Source organism: Herpailurus yagouaroundi, unplaced genomic scaffold (assembly GCF_014898765.1).
Source record: "Herpailurus yagouaroundi ecotype Mexico unplaced genomic scaffold, PumYag 162, whole genome shotgun sequence".
Classification (NCBI taxonomy): domain Eukaryota; kingdom Metazoa; phylum Chordata; class Mammalia; order Carnivora; family Felidae; genus Herpailurus; species Herpailurus yagouaroundi.
In genome coordinates, this window is record NW_024412403.1 from 19,313,292 (window position 1) to 19,327,860 (window position 14,569).

A 14,569-nucleotide genomic window follows, 5' to 3' on the forward strand; every position below is an offset into this window, starting at 1 on the left:
ATGTAGTTTACGCTCGGTCATCCTTTCATTAGTCATGAATCATTCTGAAATCATGGGTGTCATGTGGGGCCAAAATTAGGACTGTAGTTAATACCCTTTTGAAACCTCTTTAATATCAATGCCAGTATCGGAACTTTTCAAGGATGTTCGACATTTAATTTCCCAAATTAGGCTGTGAAAGTTCAGGAGACACCCTAAAATTTGCAAGCAACCAGCCCCAGCTTTGTCTTACCTGCTTCCTCAGTACTATTGTAACTGTTAAGTTTTAAAACTGTTACTATGTGTTTTGCCCTTTTATTTACTTAAGCCAGTGGACACACCTTTTCCTTTTTAAACTGGTGTGTCAGTGGCCTTTTCCTTGTAATAACAGTTGACATAATCCTGTTGATCTTTAAGAAAACACTACCAAGGAAAAACACTGGCTATTTCCAACTTTCTCAGACCTCGGCAAAGAGGGAAGTAGGTCTGAAACAAGGGTCAGGTGGAGAAAGAGATACCAATGGGCACAACTAAGAATTTCAGGTTCTCAGGCATAGTTCTCTTTGCTTTGGATTTACTTCTTTGCCCCTGGCCTAGGATACTGAATTGCAACAGTAATATTTTTCACCTGTGAGACTGGGAAACGTTTTAAACAAGCAAAAACAGGGGCACCTGGGTGGCTCAGTCTTCCGAGTGCCCTTCGTCGGCTCAGGTCATGATCTCAAGGTACGTGAGTTTGAGCCCTGCGTTGGGTTCGTTGCTGTCAGCCCAGAGCCAGCTTCAGATCCTCTGTCCCCTTCTCTCTCTGCCCCTCCCCTGCTCATGCTCTCTCTCAAACAGAAATAAACATTTAAACAAGTAATAACAATTATTGCTGGCATATACTCAAGAATATGAGCATTCCAGTACTTTGGTGGCAGCAGTGTGAATTCTACTGTCTTGGTAAGTAAACCTGACAGTGCTCATTTGAATCAAAATGACTATACGTTATATGGAAATTCTAGTTCGTGAATCCTAACTTACATTAAAAAGTGGGTGGCTCAGTCGATTAAGCGTTGGATTCTTGGCTTGGGCTCAGGTTATGATCTCATGGTTTTGTGAGTTTGAGCCCCACATCCTGCTCTGTGCTGACAGTACAGGGTCTGCTTGGGATTCTCTCTCTTCCTCTCTCTGTGCCCCTCCCTCTCTCATGCTGTCTCTCTCAAAATAAATAAATAAACTTAAAGAAAGGTCACATTTGATAAAGGACATATATAGAGTAATGCTTTTTGTAGCATTGTTTATAGGCTCAACAAACCGAAAGCAATCTGAATGCCCCTGAATAGGGAAATGAATAAATTATGGCATGGGCACATGTCTGCACACACGAACACACAGTGGGAAATGACGTATTGGGATATATAAATGTCCCAAACAAGAGGGATGCTTACAATAAATAGTGAGGGGAAAAAAGCAAATTCAAAGTAAAGGGAATAACACCAACCTGTTAAAAAAATTACAAACTGGGGCTCCTGGGTGGCTCAGTCGGTTGAGCTTCCGACTACGGCTCAGGTCATGATCTCGCGGTTCGGGAGTTCGAGCCCCGCGTCGGACTCTGTGCTGACAGCTCAGAACCGGGAGCCTGCTTTGGATTCTGTGTCTCCCTCTCTCTCTGTCCCTCGCCCACTCATGCTCTGTCTCTCTTGCTCTTAAAAATAAATAAACCCTTAAAAAATTAAAAAAAAATAAAAAATGATAAACAGGTTATGTGGTGCTCTTTTCTGGCTGGAGCCAGGGAAGATGCAGAAGAGAATAAAAAGATGGCTCCTGCTATGTCAGGAACCCCTAAGAAAAAGGAAAAGACAAACCAAAACAAAACAGACCAACAAAAAAAACTTGAAAATCAAATGCTTAAGAAAGAAATTAGCCCAAAGGATGTTTTGAAAGGCAAGGAAAAAGCTTATCTATGAAAAAGATAAGCTATCACAAAGAATATAGATGGATGTACAGAACCGATACGAGAATAGCTAGGATGGCAAGAAAAGCTGGCAAATTCTCTGCCCTGCAGAACCCAAATTGGCACTTGCCATCAGGATCGGTGTGACCCCCAAATTCTGAAAGGTGCTGCGGCTTCTTTGTATTCGCCAGACTTTCAGTGGTACCTTTGTGAAGCTCAACAACGCTTCTATTAACTGGAAGTCCGTAAGTGAATATTTTTCATGCATGGTTATGGCAGAATCAACAAGAGTTGATTGCCGCATCTCTTAGTAAATATGGCATTGCTGGAGCGGAGGATGTAATTCATGAGATCTACACTGTTGGCAAACCCTTCAAAGTAGCAAACAATGTCTACTGGTTCTTCCCATTATCTTCTGAACGAGGTGGCTGGAAGCACAAGACCATTCAGGGGCCCCTTAGGTGGCTCAGTCAGTTAAGCGTTTGACGTGGGCACAGGTCATGATCTCATGGTCGTGAGTTCAAGCCCAGCGTCTGGCTCTGTGCTGACAGCCCAGAGCCTGGAGCCTGCTTCTCCCTCTCTTTCTGCCCCTCCCCTGCTCACACATGCACTCTCTCTCAAAAATAAATAAATATTTAAAAAATTAAAAGAAAAAGACCATTCATTTTGTAGAAGTTAGAGATGCTGGCAAAAGGGAAGACCAAACTAATAAGCTTATTAGAAGTGTTAAATAACAAAAATTCAACTGAGTACATTTTAAAGATCTAATGGGTTTATTAATTGATTTGTGAATGGGCCAGCATCCCATCTAGCAAGTAGAAGGGATCTCCAAAAGGATAGAGAAAAGGTTTAAAGGTAGAGAGGGGGTGGAAGAAAGGAGATTATAAGCAGAGAATCCATTGTTTCAGGTAAAATTGCTTTCCTAAGGGGACCGAAAGGGTCTATCAGTAAATTTCCTAGCACTGACCAGGAAATTCCCATGTTGACTGGCTAAAGGTTACCCTTCTAGGGGCTTGAAACTGCAGTTAGATTAGGTGTTAAGTCTTGGTTTACTGACCTGGGCCTTAACCTAAGTGATACCACTTTTGGGTCTGTGGTTTTCTTAACAGAATAATAAAGTAAGGTATCTATCATGATTATTTTTGTAATCTGGTCAGTTAATAAACAGTTACTGCTTCCAAACTGAAATGTAAAACAAACAACCCCCCCTCCCCAAAACAACAAGGACAAGAAAAAGAACAACAACAAACAGGTTATGTGGTTGACCAAAGAGAAACTGGGACAAGTACACACCCAATTCTTCACATTTGTTACCTAAGGGAGGTATGGTGGGGGGGATCATTTACTTTCCATTAATTAATTAATTAATTAATTAAATCAGAAAAGGGAAGACACAGGCAGGAGAAAAGAAAAGTAGAACACCATCCTGGTGATGGGTGCTAGGTGAGAGAAGGGCTGGACACCAATATGGCAGCCAGCCTCATTCTCTCCTCTCTAATGGGAACAGAGAGCTGCTTCTGACTTTTTGAGTGCAGAGATTTGGAGAAGGATGTTGCGTAAGGAGGAGGAGTATGGCTGCACTACCCAAGTTGCCTGCAATTCCGGATAGCCCCTCTTCTCTGTAGAGTTGTGTTCAGGTTGCCCAGGGCCAGTCTCCTCCCGATTATGTTCAGTCGTGCGGTAATATCCTGCCTCAGGAGGATACTTGCGCCAAGCTCAAGCTCCTAGAGTGTAGGGATAAGGTCAGCAGAAGGCTATTGATGGATGAAGGCACATCAACTCCAGGCATGAGCGGAAACTTCTAGATTAGTCAAGAAATTTGCCAGACATCTATACTCTTCTCCTCACCCCACCCACAGAGCAAATACTGATTTGTGTGTGGATATCACTGTCTAAAGTTCTTCTAGGAAAAAATATGGCACAATACTCTGTTAAGTTATTGATCTGTGCTTTTTATGACACAATAATATGCTTTCTCTATTATGTATATTATCTCTCTATTAGGTATACGTATTATATATGTCTATTTTATATTTATCTTTATATTTATGTGTCTTTTCCTCCTCATTTGTGCAAATAGTTGGTGCTGGGGAAGTGTGAGGCAGGATCATGTTTCTGGCTATTAAGTTCCAATAACGCAAGTCTGAAGAAGTCATGAAAGATTGCCAGAAAAGGCCAAATGGAGGATTTGTGGGCATTGACCAAGTGCTTGGGCCAGACACACGATGGGAGGTGAATTTTCCAGGCTAGAAGGAGATTCCAGTGGGAATAGGGGAGTGTCGGGAGGAGATGGGAGGAGTCTGTGGGAGCAAGGACATAAGGTCCTTGCCTGATTTTCAACCATATAAAGAAGGGAATAATAAGACTTCATGGAGGAAATAGATGCTTGGAACTGAGACAAATGAGATTAAGGGGATCCGTTCTTCCAACAACAAACATTTTAGAATTATATAAAATGTTGTACTGAATATTCTAATGTCTCTGTGCAAGAGTTTTTCTGTAATTTATGCTTTAGAAGTTGACTTGCTAGGTACTAACCTTCAAACTTTGCTAGATATTGTGAAAATGCCTTAAACATTAAACCAATTTGCCCCCTCAATCTCTAACCTTTCTTTTCTCAAGTTTAAACTATGCTCCATTTAGTAAAACTTCACTGTTCATTCATCATCAGGAATGTACACTAAGAATTTGAAAGTTCCTGTTTCCCCTCCTTCCTCACCACTACTTACTTTTGAATTTTTTCCAGTCTTGGGGACATGAAAAGGTACCTTGTTTTAATTTGCATGTTCCTATGACTAGCAAGTTACTTTTTTTTTTTTTTTTAATATCTTCCTTGGTCATATAGAGATTCTCTTCGGTGAACTGAAGGTTTATATTGATTTCTCATCAGGGCTTTTTGTGGTCTTACTTTTAGGATATTTTTATGTATTCTATATTAAATTTATTTCTCAAAAGTACCGTAAATATTTTCTCTGTAGCTTGCCTTTTAACTTTGTTTCTGGTCCCTAATGTATAAAGATTTAACATCTTTATGTCATCAAATATATAGTTTGTACTTGAGGGCTTAGTCTTTTTTTTTCTTCATAGACTTTATTTTTTAAAGTTTTAAGTTCATACAAAATTGAGCAGAAGATACGCGATCTCCCATACACCTTCTGTTCCAACTCCTGTATGACCTCTTCCATTATCAGCACCCCTATCAGAATTGTACATGTGTTACAACTAATGAATCTTTCTGTATTTTAAGGAATCTTGCCTGACTTTCCTCGTATAAGATAGTCTCCTACATTTTCTTCTAAAACTTTTAAGGGTTGCTTTTAGCTTTTAAGTCTTTGATCCACGTGGACTTTCTATTTGTTTATGGAATGAGGAGAATTTAATTTTCGGGTATATTTTAAGACTTGTTTCTTAATCACATGGGGTCAGCCCATCCTATTAGCAGATTCACCTGCAGCTCTACTGAAAAATCCAGGATAGCAAAGCTGTTCATGGCGGGCATCAGGACCAGACTTGTGGGTAAGTCACTGGGCTCGTAGATAAGCCTCAGAAACCAAAGAGCAAACTAGTGGTGTTACTTGGGTGAGTGAGTGATGTGACTTCTGTGGAGTCTTCTATGCTGTGGACATTGGCCAGTAGGAAACCAGGAACATTCATTGATTGAAAAAGGATATAATTGGCCTGGCCTCACAACTCGATATTAGTCTTGGGAATCAAAACAAGCAAACAACAAGCAAATATGGGAGACCTAACACTGCCAAAGTATTTTTTTTGAAGAAAATATGGATAACCTAGAGGAGATTTGTTTCTGGATAATGTTTCCTCCCTGTAGCATCACAAACTTATTTAACACATACTATGATCTTCTTCATGTTCTTAAAAAACTGAACGTGGCAGAACGGAAAAAATCCTATTTTAAGGATTTAGTTGGGAAAAATAAAATTTATGTTATTTCCCTGCGTCCTGGAATAGAATAAAATAACATCAAGTTTAATAATTTGAGCAGAGATTCATTTCGTGTTTTCCCAAAAAGTAAAACAATTACACAGAATTTCATGGTAATTTTAATATTTATACAGTTGTTTTAAAAGAAAATAAAAGAAAACCTTAACCTATATACAGCACTTCTACTGATGATTTCTGAAGTAAAAGGATAATATCAAAATTAAAAAGTATATCCCAGAATCCAGTGTACTTTCTAAGATGAATGTCAATTTCAGTATTTGAAATAGAGATCGATCTTTGTAATAAAATTAAAAGTAAGTTAAAATAATTAGCTGGGACTATCCCACATGCATTCTAAATCCCCCAAGTAGTGTAGGTAATTTTTCTTATTCTTCCACAACACATGGCATTCTTTCTATGAATGACATCAGTTTGGAAATACCCTGTGGTTTTCTGAGTTATAAATGGATATCTCACTATGAATGCCTGATTATATTATGATTCATACTTTCACTTCTGTTTTTTTATACTATCATTTTGCAAAAGTGAAAATGAAACTGTTTCCTTGGCCAACAGTGTACAAGGGAGAAGAAAAATAAGGTTGAATGTAATGATTTACAGATATTTAGGGATTATAGTCTGAGAATATTGTGAAAATAACTTCTTAAGGAAAAAGCAATGTAGTTATGACAAAAATTCTCTTAGAAAGTTATTCTGGGACTTAACGATGGACATTGCCAGAGCTCTGCTTTACATAAAAAATTTACTTATGATTTCTTTTGGCATCTATCTATCTATCTATCAATCAATCATCTATCCATCCATCTATAATTCTTTTAAAACTTTTTTTTCCATGGAACTGGGTTATGAATCCTAGCCTTCTACCTGTAGAATTTGTTCTTTTAACCAGTACATTATAATAGAAAGATGATGATAGCTACCTAGCTACTTAGGTAGATGCTAAATAAGAAAGAAAGAAAGAAAGAAAGAAAGAAAGAAAGGGAAAGAAAGAGCACGGAAGGAAGGAAGGAAGGAAGGAAGGAAGGAAGGAAGGAAGGAAGGAAGGATCATATGGAAAGTTCCAACATGAATCCACGTTTTAAAGGCGTTAGTGATAATTAAAGTTTCCTTAGGGCAGGGTCACACCTGCTCACTGCTGTGTCAGCTTCTGGCACATAGCAACATTCGACAAATATTTGTTGAATAAATGAACACAACAGAATAAAAGTAAATTCTTGTACTTCATGGTTTTCTGTGGAAAACCACAAGAAAAAAAATGTCTTCTGAGGTCTCAGCATTCTAGTAACCATGAAGTATCAGGAATCTAATGAGATCCTTCTCTTACAAGGTCTTTAAAATATTGGGGCGCCTGGGTGGCGCAGTCGGTTAAGCGTCCGACTTCAGCCAGGTCACGATCTCGCGGTCCGTGAGTTCGAGCTCTGCGTCGGGCTCTGTGCTGATGGCTCAGAGCCTGGAGCCTGTTTCCGATTCTGTGTCTCCCTCTCTCTCTCTGCCCCTCCCCCCTTCATGCTCTGTCTCTCTCTGTCCCAAAAATAAATAAACGTTGAAAAAAAAATAAAATAAAATATTAATGCTCCTGGGGCACCTGGGTGGCTTAGTCAGTTGAACATCTGACTCTTGATTGTGGCCCAGGTCATAATATCATGGTTGTGAGATTGAGCCCCCTGTCGGGCTCTGTGCTCACAGCATGGAGCCTATTTAGGTTTCTCTCCCTCTCTCTCTCTCTCTGCCCCTCCCCTGCAAATAAATAAATAAACATTAAAAAAAAAAATACTAGTGCTCCTATCATGAGGTAGGAGATTGAAGGCTAGATGCCTCAATGCCATGTAATTCTTTAACATTATTTGTAGAGTGAGAATTTTGCTAGAGATTATAGTCCCTTTGTAATGATGAATGTGATTAAAAAAACCTTTCTATTAAATGTGATTACTTTCTTGGGCTGTGGGTTGCCATTTAGCAGTTCCTACCAAAGAATTATGTCTTATGGGTCAACATGTGTTTCCCTATAAATTAATTTAATTTCTCACCTTCAAATATTATGCCCAGACCAAATATTTTTTTTTCTACCTATACTGCCTTGAAACTTGTATTTCAAAGTTACCAACTCCTTTAGCTTAAGGCATTGAAGAATGATCTTAATATCACCTGTATTTGTTTGTTTGTTTGTTTATTTATTTATAAATATTTTATTTTAAAATAATCTCTATATGGTGGGCTTGAACTTACAACCCCAAGATCAAGAGTCTCATGCTCTACTGGCTCAGCCAGCCAGGCACCCCACTGTCACCTGTGTTTAACTATCATTAACACCTTAAGATGGAATACTCTAACAGACCAGTTAGCTGGTCACTCTTTGGATTTCTGAGAAGTCAGAATATAGGAGGGATATCATTGTATAAGTGTAAGCAAGCTAAAAAAAAGTCCACAGTACAGCACATTTATAAGGATTGTTCACTAGGAAATATAAAAGTTACTCCTTCCAAATATTGTCTGTAGAACCCTAAAACACCATTTAAAAATATTAGAACATCTCATTGTCAGTTATACCAATAACCTGAGTTGAAAACTGAGAATGTGCTGAGAATAGCGTGATATTGATAAATTGGTTCTTGTTTTAAGACACTATGTTTTGTGATAACCAGCAGTAGACGACCAGAATGGAATTGTTTGAAAGATTAAATGGATATTGACGAAAAGAAAGTCAAATGGTGAAATTCTTTTCGAAAACTTAAGGAAATTAAGAGCAGAAGCATGGAAGTCATCTTACAGAGACAGAAGAGTTTATAAACCATTAAAACTTGACTTGTAACTCGTTAAGTATTTTTAAAAGAAATAATGTGTTAAACAGAAAAAGGTTTGGTCAGCCTGGCATATGAAAGAATAAAACAAAGAATTCATGAAGTACACTTTGGCAGAGAATTCTAGTGCTATTTGTTCCCAAGTTTCTTCCTTTCTGATATAAACTGTTGAAGTATAGCATTAGTTATTCTTTGCTTGGTGCCATTGAACATCTTGTTTAAATCAACCTCCACTTATTCTGAATTCATTTTCAGGAAGCAATATTTTGATTATAATTTGATCTCTGCAATCGCTTTACAAGGTAGGAATGCTTTGGGTAGAGGATGCCTTGGTAGTTGTATCTCTCATCAGAATTGATGTTTTCTCCCCCGTGAATTGTATAGAAGTCTCCCAAATCTGGTTACAGTTCCCCAGTTTGACCAAGTCTGGGACACTGGAAAGATTGAGTTTTCAAATAGGCGAGAATGAGCCGTTGAGTTTGGGCTGCAGTGGCTTCCACAAGGCTTCTGCCATTTGGGTGAGTCCTCCTGACCTCACTGCTTGTGGGCACAGTGCGGAAGAATACCTGGGAATATGTGTGGCACAGAGTGGTGCACAAGAAACGTTAGTTTTCATCCAAAGTGTTTTCTCTGACGGCTTATATAGGGAAGACGCAGAGCAGGGAGGAACAGGAGAGCAGTTTGCTGAAGGAATACTTGATTGACATATTAAGCTCTGATAGAAATCCCTCCTGTGATGGCATGTTGTGCCTTGTCAAGTATTCTGGCTAATTTTATGTGTCAACTTAACTGGACCGTAGGGTGTCCAGACATTTGGCCAAACGCTATTCTGAGTGTATCTGTGGGAGTGTGTCTGGATGAGATTAACATTTGAATTGGTAGGCTCAATGAAGCAGATTGCCCTCCCCAGGGTGGGTGGGCCTCATCTAATCAGTTGAAGGCCTTGGTAGAACAGAAGACTGAACTTCTCCTGCAGGAGAAAGAACTCCTTCTGGCTGACAGCCCTTGAGACGAACAACAGTATTTTATTGTTTCCAACTCTAACTGAAACATCAGCTCTCCTGTGTCTCTAGCCTGCTGGCTGAAGATCTCAGAACTCGTCAGCCTTCATAATCACATGAGCTGTTTCCTTGTACTAAATCTCTTTCTCTGTCTGTGTACATCTGATTGGTTCTGTTTCTTTGGAGAACACTGACTAAATAATTGGGCGTCTTATCAACTGGCGTAGTATCAGAAAGTTTTACTTTTGCAAATGAATTAGGTCTTCTCATGTATTTACTGGCAGGGCAAAGATATTTCACCTAAACTAGATTTTCTGTGACTCGGTGTGAATGTGTTTCCTATTTTTTTTTTTCCTTTAATGAGGATACATCCCATCTCATTAACACTTGTCAAATTTATCCTCAGTAATGGAAAATTATATGCAGTAATGAACTTAAAAATTTGGTGTACTCTTATGTCAGAGATGCCTGTGGTATATCTCGCCCAGTTGGTTTTATTTGTGAGGCCGCTCCATTTCCTTTAGCTCAACCTGCTCTTCCCTCAAATCCCCAAACTCAAACCTGACTCATCTCCCCACTGAACCACCCACCACTGCGTCAACAGCTCCACAGCTTGCAAGTCCTGCCCAAGTGTTTTTAAGAGTGATGTATTAAAGGAAAATATACATCAACAAGTAGATATCCTCACCACAGCAACGTGAGACCATTCATTAATTCCACAAGCATTTTTTGAGCACCTGCCAAGGTATCAGACTGGAGAAACAAAGATGAAACAAACACCAACCTTTTCCTTAAAGAGGAAAGATCAGAAAACATATATGGAGGCTAAGAGGGAAAGACAGCACGTGAGGTTAACTGAACATCTATGCTTTACCAGGCAGGCACTCCATTAAGGGCTTTCCAATGGATCTTCACAGGGGCTGTTCAAGGTAGGTACTATTACCCTTCATTTATGTATGAGAACATCTAGGCCCAGAGAGGTCCTCCTGTGAGTTTAAAATTATAGCTAGCCTTCCCTGAGCCTCAGTGACAGGGTAGAGTTCAAGCCCACCTTTCTCTGCTTCACCTTGTTGCTTTGCTCTCAATCCACACTGTGTGATGTGATAGCCACTAGCTACGTGAGGCTATTGGACCCTTGAAATGTGGCCAACCCAAACTGAGAAGTGCTCTAAGCGTAAAATACAAACCAGATTTCAAAGACTTAGTATGAAAAAGCATGCAAAATAACTCATTAATAGTTCTCGTATTTATTATGTGTAGAAATAATATTTTGGATATAATGATGTATCAGTCACTGTTTTCCAGAGGAACAGAACCCATAGTATTTCTCTGCCTATGTATCTATCAACAAAGGCAGAGAGACGAGAGAGGAAGAGGTGGGAATTTATGCCATTGGCTTGTACACTTTTAGGAGCTGGCAAGTCTGAAATGTGCAGAGCAGGCTAGTGGGCTGAAGTGGAGGTAAGAGTTGATGTTGCAGTCTTGAGTCTGAAGTCAGCAGGGTAGACCAGGCAGGTTGGGAACAGGCAGAGTAAGGGACCAAATTGTTGCCCCACCTCTACCAATTCATACGTTGAAGCCCTAATTTTTATTTATTTATTTATTTAAAAAAAATTTTTTTTAATTTTTTTTTCAATGTTTATTTATTTTTGGGACAGAGAGAGACAGAGCATGAACGGGGGAGGGGCAGAGAGAGAGGGAGACACAGAATCGGAAACAGGCTCCAGGCTCTGAGCCATCAGCCCAGAGCCCGACGCGGGGCTCGAACTCACGGAGCGCGAGATCGTGACCTGGCTGAAGTCGGACGCTTAACCGACTGCGCCACCCAGGCGCCCCGAAGCCCTAATTTTTAATGTGACCATATTTGAATATATGTCCTGTAAGAGGTAATTAAAGTTAAATGAGGTCATAAGTGTGGGTTCCTAATCTAATATGACTGGTGTCCTCATAAGAAAAGTGAGAGGCACCAATGATACATGACTACAGAGAACCAGCCCTGTGAAGGCATGGTAGGCAGGTGGCCCTCGGCAAGCCAAGGAGACCTCAGGAGAAACCAAACTGCTGACCTTGATCTTAGACTTCCAGCTTCCAAAAATGTGAGAAATAAATTTCTATTGTTTAAGCCCCCCCCCCCCCCAAGTCTGTCATATTTTGTTATGACAGCCCTAGGAAACTAAATAAGCAGGATTTATATATTGCCATCTTGTGGTTGAATTCCTTTTTTGGGAAACCTTGGTCTTTTCTCTGAAGGCCTTAAACTGATTGGATAAGGCCCACCCACGGAATGGAGAGTAATCTGCTTTACTTAAAATCTGATTTAAATGTTAATCAGGTCTAAAAAATATTGTCACAGCAATATCTGGATTGGTGTTTGACCAAACGATTGGGCACCATAGCCTAGCCACAGTGACACATAAAATTAACCATCACACTTGGGCTCAATAAAATATATTAGTAAAATCATTTCCACCTCTCACTTTTTTGCTTTTTAAAATGTGACTACTAGAAAATTTTATTTATTTATGTATTTATTTAAAAATGTTTATTTGTTTTTAAGAGAGAGAGACAGAGCACAAGCAGGGGAGGGGCAGAGAGAGAGGGAGACACAGAATCTGAAGCAGGCTCCAGGCTCTGAGCTGTCAGCACAGAGCCTGATGTGGAGCTTGACCTCACGAGTTGTGAGATCATGGCCTGAGCCAAAGTCAGACGCTTATACAACTGAGCCTTCCAGGCACCCCTCCTAGAAAATTTTAAATTGTATGTGTGGTTCACGTTTGTCACTAACATTAGATTTCTAATGAACAGTATTGCTCCTGACATTTATGAAAATAGATAACAAGTTTCCTAAAGGATACACGCACAGGGTACCATGGAGCATGGAAGAAGTACATTGACATCTGCTTGGGGCTGGTAAAGAAGGCTTTGTAGAGCTGGGTAGATGATTAAAGCACAAACTCGAGGGGCGCCTGGGTGGCGCAGTCGGTTAAGCTTCCGACTTCAGCCAGGTCACGATCTCGGGGTCTGTGAGTCCGAGCCCCGCATCGGGCTCTGGGCTGATGGCTCAGAGCCTGGAGCCTGTTTCCAATTCTGTCTCTCTCTCTCTCTCTCTGCCCCTCCCCCGTTCATGCTCTGTCTCTCTCTGTCCCAAAAATAAATAAAAAACGTTGAGAAAAAAAAAAAAAAGCACAAACTCGAGCTGGGTTGCCTGGATTTGAATCTCTGTTCTGCCACGTCACTGGATAGGTAGCCCAGAGCAAGATATTTACCCTTTCTGTGCTTTGTTTCCTTCAGCTGTAAAATAAGGGTAGTAATTAAGCCTTGTGGACAGGGTTTTTGTGAGGGGTAACTGATTTTATACATTTACGTATTAAAACAGTACGTGAGACAGTGAATCTCCGCGAATATTAGTCAAAGAAGGTCATGCTTGAGCAGAATCAGGACAGATGAGGGGTTGGACAGAGCCTGAAGGGCTTATTGAAAAGGGATGAATTTCCGGTGAGGGGAACATCAAACTCTTTCCTTTGGGCTTCATTTACTGTTATATATGCTCGGCATATACTGGTATATATGCTCGGCAAGGTGCCTTTGGGTCCTCACTGTACCCTATCTCAGCAGTGCTCAGTTGTCCTGACCATGGCCTTCTTTTCAGAACATTGGATTTTTAGTATGATTGTCTCCTGGTTTTCTCCCACCTCCTTGGGTGCTTCACATTTGACTCCTTGGCACAGTCAGTCCTCTTCTGGGACAAGCTCAATCCTTCTCTCTCTCTCTCTCTCTTCATTCTATGCTTCCCCCCCAGAACATCCCATTCACACTCATGCATGGCCTTAGTTACCACAGACGTGACACATGACTCACAAGTTTGCATCTATAACCCAGACTTTTCCACTGAGCTCCAGATCTGAATACTCAAATGCCTACTTGTCTCAGAGTCATCTCATGTTCAACGTGTCCTAAAATGCATTCACCTGCCCCTCATCACATACCTGTTGTTCCTTTTCAGTGTTTCCAACTTGTATCTTACAAAGCCAGAGACTTATGAGTTATCCCTTATCCCACTGCTTTATTCTCCAAATTTAACCCAACAGCAAGACTTACCAGTTCTGTTCCACTTAATCCAAGGCAGCCATCATTTCTCATCTAGATCACTGGATTACATCCTTGCATCTTTTTTGACCACCCACCCCTTCCATTTTTTTGTCCACACTGTAGCCAGGCTGGTATTTTTGAATTTTATACCTCATCATATAATTGCTCTTCTAAACATAATCAATGGTTTCTCACGCTCATTGGCCAAAGTTAAAATCTCTGTGCACTACCATTCCAGCCCCATTTCACATCGGTCTTCCCTTCATTTAACCATTTAGATCTTGTCATTTCCTTGTTCCAATCATGTGACTTCTGGCCATAGGACCTGTTCCCTCTGCCTGCACGCTCCAATCGTATTCTCAGAACATTATTCTCCTTCAGAAAATTTAACATTATTGAGATTTATTCATGTAATCTTTTGACTATTGTCTTTGTTTCCCACTAGATCATAAGCCTCAAGAAGTCTGAAAGGGACCGTGTCTTTCTTTTCTTCCTATTGTATCTCTACCCTAGCAAAGTGCTGGCACTCAGCAGAAGCTTGATAAATAAATGCATGGTCTCAATTAGTGCTCATATCAACTTTGCCTTCATGGTACTTTCATTCCTCAATTTATATGCACAGCCAGAGAAGTTCAGTTCATTGATCAACATGCCCAAGACTGCAAAACTGATAGGTGGAAGAATTTGGAAGTGAAACCAAGTTATACTGTTTTTACTCTTCCTTACTATATTTTAGAGCTCCTTGTTTCTTAAGCTTGGAGAATAACAGGAACCACATGACTACGTCCATCTCCCCCCCACCC

General features: G+C 40.2%; 1 pseudogene; it reads left to right on the top strand.

Annotated features, from left to right (window-relative positions):
* Positions 1–1,860: 1,860 nt before the first annotated feature.
* LOC121036473 (60S ribosomal protein L7-like) lies at positions 1,861–3,720 on the top strand (annotated as a pseudogene).
* The last annotated feature ends 10,849 nt before the right edge of the window (positions 3,721–14,569 follow it).